The sequence below is a fragment of the Peromyscus californicus genome, unplaced genomic scaffold, assembly GCF_007827085.1.
Source record: "Peromyscus californicus insignis strain IS unplaced genomic scaffold, ASM782708v3 Scaffold_13__1_contigs__length_99412109, whole genome shotgun sequence".
Taxonomy (NCBI): Eukaryota; Metazoa; Chordata; class Mammalia; order Rodentia; family Cricetidae; genus Peromyscus; species Peromyscus californicus.
This window is the reverse complement of record NW_026294424.1, coordinates 60073779-60084311: the sequence shown is the minus strand read 5'-3', so window position 1 is coordinate 60084311 and position 10533 is coordinate 60073779. Positions and strand designations below refer to the sequence as shown.

Sequence of the window (10533 nt, the reverse complement as noted above, 5' to 3'; positions counted from 1 at the left end):
TTACATTTACTTATTTTGCATGTACATGTTTGGGGCTGGGTGGGGGTGGGGAGAGCGTGTGTACCATGGCATGCACATGGAGTCAGAAGACAGCTTGTATATGTTGGTTCTCTCCTTCCATCGTCTCGGTCCTCAGGACTGAAGGCAGGTTGTCAGGACTGAAGCCAAGCGCCTTTACTCTTGGAGTTTACTGGCTGAGCCTTCTTCCTGGCCCCCACCGGTGGTTCTTAACAGCACTTGTGGGTTCCTAATGCCATCTTTTCCATTTCACAGCTCAGGAAACAAAGACATTAGAAGGACACTTGGCTCTTGGCTACCCAGCCTCACGCAGCCGTTCCCCAGCTCACTGGAGTTTGGTAAGTTAAGGTGGCTTCATGTTGACCACTGCTCAGATGAACACAGCACAGGGGTTTGGAACATTATGTAGCAGGTTCCATAGGCACATGATCGTGCTTCCTCATTATTATTTTTATCTTCAAGATTTATTTTTATTGTTTAGTTTTATGTGTATGCCTGTGTGTCTGTATGAGCGTCTGCCATGTGTATGTTGTTGCCCAGGGAATCCAGAAGAGGGATTGGATCTGCTGGAGCCAGAGTCACAGACCGCTGTGAACCACCTGATAGGGGTGTTGGTCCTCTGAAAGAGCAGAAAGTGCTCTTAACCACTGAGCCATCTCTCCAATCCCTTATTATTCTTATTAAAAATAAATAAATAAATAACCGGTATATTGTTTTATCTGTGGCACAGTGGCCGACCTGAGCCTGCCACTGCCCTGCTGCTGAGGCCGAGGCCTGGACGAGCATTAGTGTCTCCACGACCACAGCCTCTGCTCCTGCCTCAGCTGCGGGCACCTGGGGAGCCAAGTGCTGGTTTTTAACCAAGTCTCTATTGTTTGATTTTATCAATAAAGACTCCGGAGCCAGATGCTGGGGTGGAAACCTGCTAGCTCAGAGGGACAGAGAAGGCACCCAGCTGACCTTCCTCCTCCGCCATCCTCCCAGAAAGAGGGCTCTCTCCTATGCCATCTGAAACAAAAACTCCTCCAAACGATGTCCCTCCCTTCTACTTCCTGTGCCTCCCCCCACCCACTTCCCCTCACTCTCTACGGTTGCTTCCAGTCAACTGGTTGCTTGCTCCGCCTCTTGACCTATGGTTGATTTTATTTAAATAACTCAATCTCAGGGTCCCCAGTGTGATCAAATGTCCTGCAACACCAACGCCACCTTGTTTTATTTTTAGTTAACATACCAGGAGAGTACCCTGTAAGTTTGTCAGTACCAATGTCCCGACAAGAGTGGAAAAGGAATGATTTGTCTGCCTTGGTTTTGTTTTGTTTCGTATTGGTCTTGATGGGCATATTTAGTAGTGAGTTCACACTTGGGCTGCCTCTGGATTCTCCTTCACTCTGCAATGCCGCCCTCAGCACACACCCCCCCCATCAACCGTGACCTAAGAAGCCTGCAATTGGGGTGTATCTTATGGAGATAGATGATGGCAATCCTTACATAACCCACATGAAATGTTCACAGGGGGCAGTGCACTTCCTTTTGGGGGAGCGGGGCACTGAATTTTCAAGAGGAGACAATAGTGCGCTGACTGAATTAATGGGAACCCTGTGCTTACCAAGTGAGAAATTTAGGATCCTACTACTAGAGGAGAAACCTGTTAAAGGTATAGAGAACGGCAGCCGAGTTATGCTGTAGGAGAAGCAGGTTCTTCCAAATCACATGGCCTCACACCCATGTACACACAGGTACCTACCTACCTATGCACCCACACACATGAGCCCCCAAAAACATGTACATACATGCCTGCAGACTACACACACACACACACCACACACACACACACACACTCAAAAATGGAGAAAGAAAATAAATGAGTCTCTGATGCTGTCTGGAGCCAGAAGTTGACTGTCGGACAAAGTCTGGAACTTAAGTGACGTTTCAACAGACTCAGACAAAAGAATGGCTTAGTAGGGAGAGAGGGACTGGGGACAGGCAGCACTGACGACGGGGACAGCCATCTGAGGGTTCCACCGTAATCCGCGAGCATCAATAGCAAGGGTTAGCACAAACCCGGTGGGTCCAGGTGTGGAACAAGGACGTGGTTACCTGTCTGGAACGATCTCTGACGTCCTTGCAGAGGTAGATTTTAAGCTGAGGGTAAGATGTTGTTGCTGCTGTGGCTGGAGTTCAGACAGAGCTCTTCCCGTATTCCTGGAGCTGGGTCTTAAGTCTGGCTTTCCTGTCAGTCCTCTCTAGTGCGCTCACCTGCATCAATCCTGACCGGACGGCTTCTGGGGAGAGTCGGCCTCACCACCCACAGGCTCCTCTTTCTTTTTACTGCATTTCAATGGGAGCCGGCAAAGGTGATCACCCGCGCAGTCATTCACCCCCCAGCCAAGGCCGAGTGTGCAAAAGTGCATGGGGTGAGAGGAAACCTGCCCTCAGCTCCTTGACTCATGCTGACGCCTTCCATCCAAAGTACTGTTGAAGTCAATGTTGTCGCAGATGCCTGTGATCCCAGAACTTCAGAGATGGAGGCGGGAGTTCAAGGCGGTCCTCAGTCTACCCACCTACCTATCTCTCTCTCTGTCTCTGTCTCTCTGTCTCTCTGTCTCTCTGTCTCTCTCTCTCTCTCTCTCTCTCTCTCTCTCTCTCTATATATATATATATATATATATATATATATATACTTACACACACACACACACACACACACACACACACACACACACACAAATATGAGAGAGAGAGAGGATAAAGGGGGACTCTAGCTTTGAACTGGCCATCCCGAGCTTGATAGTTTCGAAGTCGGGGACGAATTTGAAGGCTTGGTTGTTCTTTGGAACTAATGAAATTGATATCTTTTCAAGATGTTTATAATCTCCCTCCACCACCTCCCTCTGGAAATTTTACCTTAGTCCGAGATCAGAGTTATCAGTTTCCAAGCAGAAGAAAACCTGAACTTTTATTATGAACTTCTTGTTTCTTCCTTGGCTATAACTTAAAAAAAAAAAAAAATTCGTGTGTGTGTGTGTGTGTGTGTGTGTGTGTGTGTGTGTGTGTGTGTGTGTATGTGTGTGTGTATGTGTGTGTTTCGGGGGAGTCAGAGTTCCTGATGGGAACTTCAAATTAAATAGTGCAACATCTTGAGTCCTGACCCTTTCTGACTAATTGTCCTTTAGACCCCGTTCCAAAGAAATCCATGGGTTAGGAGGTAGGTAATCTACTAGGTAAAATCAGAGGACAACTTTTGGGAGCTGTTCTCTCCTACTGTGGGTCCCAGGGATCAAACTCTGGTCCTCTGGTTTGGTGGCAAGCACTCTTAACCATTGAACCACCCCATCAGGTCAAACAGGACTTTTATGGTGGTGGTGGTGGTTGTTAAGTGGCTGGTCATGTTCCCAAACTAAAGCTCAGCCAACGAAATGACCAAGTCCTCAGAAGCAGCTTTTCATACAGCCCCTCCAACTTGGTTGGAGAACAAGTCCTCAGAAAACAACCCCCTCCTTTCATTTCAAGAAGGCATCCACAGGTGAGGGCCTTTGAGTCGCGCAGTGCGTGGGGCCTGTATGAGGGAAACTTGGTAAAGAGCAAATATCCCCAAAGGTCAGACGGAACTGAGCAGACCGTCTTGTCCAGTCGTGCGCTAGCAGGGTCCTGTTACAAAGTGTCCCTGGGTGGCTCAAAACAGTCCCAGAAGAGAGGCTCTATAGAAGCAAATTTTCAGCTGCTTCTACTTTTAACAGAATAGTTGTTTGCTTAACACACAGTAGTAGTGTTTACTATATACAGTGTAGCATTAGTACAAAGAAAGGGGAAGACAGAAGACTCACAGTTCAACTTGAAACCTGCCCGGGGCCACTGTGGGAACGATTCTGGGGACTGCCTGAGGGGCGCACACATTATCCCAGCACAACAAGGTCTCTGCAGCAGAGGCCAAGAAAAACCACAAGCTAAAAGGAAATGCTGGGGTTGGGGATTTAGCTCAGTGGTAGAGCGTTTGCCTAGCAAGCGCAAGGCCCTGGGTTCGGTCCTCAGCTCCGGGAACGATAAAGGAAATGCTAACATTAACAGCACCCCAAAGTGAATATTCAGAGCATTCATTTCTTTGAACGAGGATGCAGCTTCTCTAGTGAAGGGCTTTCGGGGCACTGATGGAGCCCTACGCTCCATCCCCAGCAGCTCGCAAAGCTTCAGGTGGTGGTCCATTGCCTGCAATCCCAGCACTTGGAAGGTGGAAGCAAGAAAATCAGAAGAGTGTCATCCTTGGCTACATAAGGCCTTTGACGCTAGCCTGGGATAGAGACCGTATTTAAAATTTAAAAAAAAAAATCATCCACAGAAGTTTCCTAGTGCCGGGTGGTGGTGGTGCACTCCTTTAATCCCAGCACTCGGGAGGCAGAGGCAGGCGGATCTCCGTGAGTTTGAGGCCAGCCTGGGCTACAGAGTGAGTTCCAGGACAGGCTCCAAAGCTGCATAGAGAAACCCTGTCTCGAAAAACCAAAGGAAAAAAAAAAGTTTCCTAGCTTCCATGATTCCTTTAGGCACCTCTTCTCTGACTTGCTTGTGGCAAGAGAGGTAACCCATGTTCAAAACGAAAATGATGGAAAGGTAGAGAGGTGAACCACGGCTTACCCAGTCATGGGGCAGACAAGTACTTGGGTGGTGGCCTACGAGGGAGGTCTGTCTTCTACAAGGAAGAAGTTTATCCCCTCTGCACCTACAAAACGTGTGGTGTCTCTTGGCAGAGTAGCAGGTCGGTGGTGGCTCCATGCTTTGTAGAAACGGGAGAAGCGCGTTTAATGGTTTGGACAGTAGGAAAACCACTCCCAAGTTCTGAGGCTGAATTATTTGGTTAAGGTCAGCGTCACCCCTTTAGGCACATTTCATGGGTGACATTCAAATGTCAGCAGTGGGTTTGGGAACATAGCTAAGGAATAAAGAACTTGCCTGGTATGCAGCAGGCTCTGCGTTCAATCCCCACTACCACAAATGTCAGCGCCACAGCCCCCAAGAACTGAGTCGTCACGCCAGTCATTAGATGTACATCAGAGTCAAGGTTTTCTGTAAGGCTCCACAGCGGCCGAAAACAGGTTGCTCCCAGATGTGTTTGTAGCCACCACACCAAGGACAGACAAACAGAACTCCTGACCTTCACTTCAGCCACACTCACTGGTGTCAATGCTGGAATTAGATGGGAAAAAAAAAAAAAAAAAAAGACAGCAACAGAACATCCACATGGATTTCATCCAGAATGACAAAACTTCTGTGTCCTAGAAATAGATGAGTTATTGTCGAAGCTGAGACCAAGGTCATCAGCACCCAAGGCACACTGAAGCGAAGAGTTAGCTGCCAGCCTCAGGTGCCCAGAGTGAATGGCTGTTTCACCCAGACAGGCCCTTAGACCTAACCCTGTCAGCACTTACTGAGTTGTGTTTTTGTTTGTTTGTTTTTTCATTTCCACGTGTGTAATCCGTAACCAAGTGATTGTCCAAGTCCTGAAGTGTTGGAGTTAGAAGGAACCTAGAGATGACGGGACTAACGGAAATCAATTCACAGAGAGCCGATTATGTGCCAGGCATGAGAGAATGTGCTTGCGTTTATCCCTTTCACTTGGCTGGAGTCTTTTTATCCTTTTAATGATCTCACTAGGAAAAGTAGGAACCTGGGCATGAATACTGGCACACACTTGCAATGCCAGGATTAGGGAGCTGGAGACAGGAGAGGGAGTAGGAACTCAAGGCCTGTCTGAGCCTTGTGCTAAGACCCTGTCTCACCAAAACAAAATAAACAACTTCCGGGTTTGCCGGCATGTATCTGTAATTCCAACAGTCTGAGCCTAGAAGCAGGTGAATCAGAAGTTCATGGCCACCCTTGGCTACGTAGGATTTTAAGACAAGCCAGAGCTACATGAGACCCTGTTTTAACCCCCAGGACCCCTTCAAAAGTAGTTTTTGAACCATGAATTCCAGGGACGTACTCAAAGCATAGCACATATCAAGGGCAGCTGGAGGCCAGGGAATGTACCTTTTAACAACTCACTCTTCAGAGGGCTGAGGGGCCATCCGAAAGGGCATGCTTTGGGCATTCCAGCCAGCCCACGGGTGTTCTCTAGCCCACGTCAGTGGGAATGACACACGGTGTTAGATGCGACAGAGCCTAGACCTTGAAATACAAATCGGGTAGCTAGAGCTCCACAGGCCTACGTGAAGAATCTTGATCTTCACTCCAACAAAACCACACCTCTCAATAGTGTCACTCCCTGTGAGATTATGGGGGCCAATTACATTCAAACCACCACAAATTCCATTTTACCTTTGACTAAATATCAGGAGGAAAGGTTGAGACCTTTGTGTAGACCTGCTCATTGATTCTAAAATCAAGAAACTAAGACCGAGGCCCGGTGGACTAGCCAAGCTTTGAACTTAGATCTCTTGACGCTGTGATCACCTCCATAGCCCAAGTTACAGTTTTAGGCTCACGTGAATTACTGCAATAGCCATGAAAGAGGAAGAACTGAAAGACATCTAATGCGTCTAAATGTCAACATTCTAGTGGAGTTTGGATGGTTGCTGTCAGCCTTCAATGGCTGTATATGGGTATATATTTAAAATTGGATTTGATGTGTCGTTATGGTATGTTCGCACACACGGCTGTGCGTTCCCGAGTGCATGCTTTGAATGAAGTCCAAGGGAGACTGTTTAGCAGCTCTTCTATCACCTTCCACCTTGTTCCTTAGAGACAGAAACGAGCTCGGGGTCTTTTTTTTTTTTTTGGTTTTTTTCGAGACAGGGTTTCTCTGTGTAGCTTTGCACCTCTCCTGGAACTCACTTGGTAGCCCAGGCTGGCCTCGAACTCACAGAGATCCGCCTGGCTCTGCCTCCCGAGTGCTGGGATTAAAGGCGTGCGCCACCACCGCCCGGCAAGCTCGGGGTCTTTAGCTAGGCTGGCAGTCAAGTCCCAGTGGTCCTCCTGTCTCTGCCCCACACAGCACTGGATTAACACGTGTAACCCAGGTCCTCAGGGTTGTGTATCGAACACTGAACCACTGAGCCATCTTTCTAGCCTCCTGGTTTGTTCGTTCATTGTTTGTTTTACCTAAAGGATTATTTTGTGTATATGTACATGTGTGAGTGCCGGCACGTGTGCCGCGGTGTGCATATGGAGCTCAGATTCTGTGCTGGTTTTTGTCGCATGAATCCTAATTGGTCTTATAATAAAAGCCCAAAGCCAGATATCGGGGTAAATGCTGAATGGTCAGAGGAAACAAGCCACAGCCACTTCTCACCTCACCAGCTCCTCAGCCAAAAGGGGAAGATCCTGTGTCCATGAATCCCCAGGCTGAATGCTCCTGAGTCCTGTTTCCACCCACCTTACATTCCTTTCTCTGCCCAGCCTTATCACTTCCTGTCTCAACCTTCCTAGTATTGGGATTAAAGGCGTGTGACTCCCAAGTACTGGGATTAAAGGTGTGTGCCACCACGGGGCCTGGCTATTTCTCTTTTAAATAATCTCGTGTCGTCCAAAGGTGGCCTTGAACTCACAGAGTTCATGGGTCTGATTCTGTCTCCTGAGTGCTAAGATTAAAGGTGTGTGCCACCAGTACCTGGCCTCTGTGGCGAACGCTGTGGCTGGCTCTGTCCTGTGATCTTCAGAGAAGCTTTATTTGTTAGCCCATATACACATTATCAGCACAGGTTTCCATCCTCCGCCTTGTTTGAGACAGGGTCTCTTAGGTTGGTGCAGCTAGCTGTCTCTGGAGCTTCTGGGGAATCTTCTGGCCATCCCCCCATATGACAGTGGGAGTTCTAGAGTTCTAGAGGGTGTTACTGTGCCCAGCTTTACCTGGGTTCTGGGGATATGAACTCAGGTCCTAACATTTGTGTAGCAAGCTCTTCACCGGCTGAACTATCTCCCCAGCCTGTTTTACATTTTTGTTGAATTGGGAGACAAGGAAGAAAATGATGTAAGGTCAACTGTGTGACCTTTTGGCTCTTAGCACAGAGATCACATGGGCTGTGAAGTGGCATGCCTCGCTACCCTTGTTCTTATGGTCCACCTTTTGAGACAAGGTCTCACGGTAAAGCTCAGGCTAGCTTGGAACCCATTATGTAGCCCAGGTTAGCCTCAAACTTGTGGCAGTCCTCTTGCCTCTGCTTCCTGAGTGCTGGGGTTACAGGAATGGACTAGCACACTAAACTAGTACTGGCCGCTTTCCAGGACAGAGCTATCTTTTGGGGGGAAGGACGTGAGGACAGCGACTCCAACGTAACAGCTCCAACTCTGTTCTCTGTGCTTTAGACCACCCCGACAGCAGGCCGAGGCAGCCGGCCTGACTGGTGAGTGTAGGAACACTCGGGCCTGTCACCTGTATGTGAAGACAGCAGGCAGGGGGCTGGGACCTGAACAGGAGGCTGAGGCCCTGCTCTTGGCTTGGGAATTTGATGAGTCACAGTTTCTGGCTGGGTCCTCGATATTCAGCAGCCCCAAGAATCAAATCTGAAGGCATCTTGAGGGATGAAAGATGAGGACTAGCACCTGGTTCCACAAAGCCACCCAAGAGGGAGCTCGGCCTGTCTCGTTCCTTTGTCAACACTGGAGGATCTAGACTGAGAGAGAGCGGATAAGGGGCCTCTCTGGGGAGGCCCAAGGGCGTGCTCAGCCAGGGTCTGCACTCCGGTTGCGGCATGGCCAGCCTGGCCCAGATGGTCTCTCTTAGTGACTTGCACTTTTCTCTCTGGTACCCACTGGCCAGGTGTCCAGAGCCCTTGGGTGTCCCCAGTCTCCCCTCCCTCACAAACCTGTTTTCTCCCGTGGTACCAAGTGTTCTCTTCTCCATTAAGACTCCAGTCTGGGCCTCGGCTCCCCACGAGCTTCCTTCTCCCATCCGAGTCCCACCCAGCCAGGCTTCTGTGTACACAACTGCTGTTAGCATAACCCAACTCGCTTTCCCTCTGCTAGAACCCCACAGTTAGGATAAACCAAGCCAAACCAAAACACACACGAAGAAGAGAGAACAAAACAAAGAGAGAGAGACAGAGAGAGAGAGAGAGACAGAGAGAGAGACAGAGAGACAGAGGGGGGGAAGGAGGGAGGGAAAGGAAAAAGGAAGAAAGAAAGAATGAAAAGGGGTTAGGGACCAGAGAGGCAGCTCAGTGGTTAAGAGTCTGTTGCTCTTGCAGAGGACCCAGGTTTGGTTCCTAGCACCCACGTGGTGGCCCACAACCACCTGTAACTTCACATCCTCTTCTGACCTCCTCGGGCACCCATATGATGTCTGTATACACGTGCAGGCAAAAAGCTCACACACACGGGACAGACTTTAGAAGAGAGCTGACTTGCCTTTGATAGAGAAAATCTTTGCCACGTGAGAGAGGGGCGTGCCTCTCCTTGTTTGCTATGGTCTTCATTATATTCTAGTGGTTGGTCAATGAAGGCAGCCCCCCCTCTCCTTGGCTGTTGGCAAATCCATTTTTCTGGGTTTTGCTGATCATGTAACAGTGGCATGCATATCTTTGCCCTCTTACTAGATAATTAAAAAGCAAAGCAAACCAACAAAATATAAGCATTTCCCCCCAAACCCCCCCACTTTTTTTTTTTTTTTTTTTTTTTTTTTTTACTATGGAGCCCAAACTCATTAAGTTATACCCAGAAGCTAGGGCCATGATGATGTAAAAGCAGGACTTTGGTTTATAACAGTGCTTGTGTTTGCTTTGGTTGGACCATACCAACCAGTTTGGAAAAATTCCCAACGTACTCCCAATGCTGATTCTAGGCTCAGCTTAGGCTCCTAGTGGCTTCCCATCAATAGTAGGGGTGGTCTCATTGCACGGCTCTCCGTCGTGGGACTCCCAGCCCAGAACAAGACAGTCATTATGCATAGGGTAGCGTGGGTAGGAAAGTCCACCCTGAGTCTAAATGCTTGTGGCAGCTTTGGGTAGCTAGTTACACACACACACACACACACACACACACACACACACACACACACACACACAACCCGCTCTCTTGGTTCCCCTGTTGCTGTGAGACAGACAGCAGGTGAGCAACAGAGGTTGGTTCACTGAAATTTGAGATGCAAATAAGTCGGAAATGTCAACCATTTTGGGGAATCTGCATTATTCAAAAGACAGTGGAAGGAAGCCCAGTGGCTACACGCTGAGATTTTGGAGTCTGAGTGGGCAGCTCCGGGCCTTCCTTTCCCAGTCAGTGGCTTCACTTGGCTTCTCTGGGGTTTAGTTTTCTCATTTGGAGGAGGAAATCAGAGTTGTAAGCGGAGTTGGCTCAAGAGAGTTTGCAGGAGATGGCCTTGGTCTAGAGTTTACTGCTAGGCATGGTGGATTGTTCCTGTAATCCCAGCACTCCAGAGGCTGAGGCAGTGAGATCACCAGGAGTTCCAGGCCAGCCTGGGCTACAGAGTGAAGCTGTACCCTCAAAACCAAACAGCAAAACCTAACCCAACCCAAAGCAAAATAAATAATGAGTAAATAAAAAGGAACTATACCAAATGGCCAGTCCTGAAAC

The 10533-nt window shown here is 48.6% G+C and overlaps 1 protein-coding gene across 1 annotated transcript in view; it reads left to right on the top strand.

Moving 5' to 3' along the window:
- The first annotated feature begins 271 nt into the window (after window positions 1-271).
- Rbm47 (RNA binding motif protein 47) overlaps window positions 272-10533 on the top strand; it is a 75762-nt gene continuing 65500 nt past the window's right edge. The window contains exon 1 of the mRNA XM_052735904.1: window positions 272-356. The gene's annotated coding sequence lies outside the window, so the exon portion shown is untranslated. The remainder of the gene's footprint in view (window positions 357-10533) is intronic.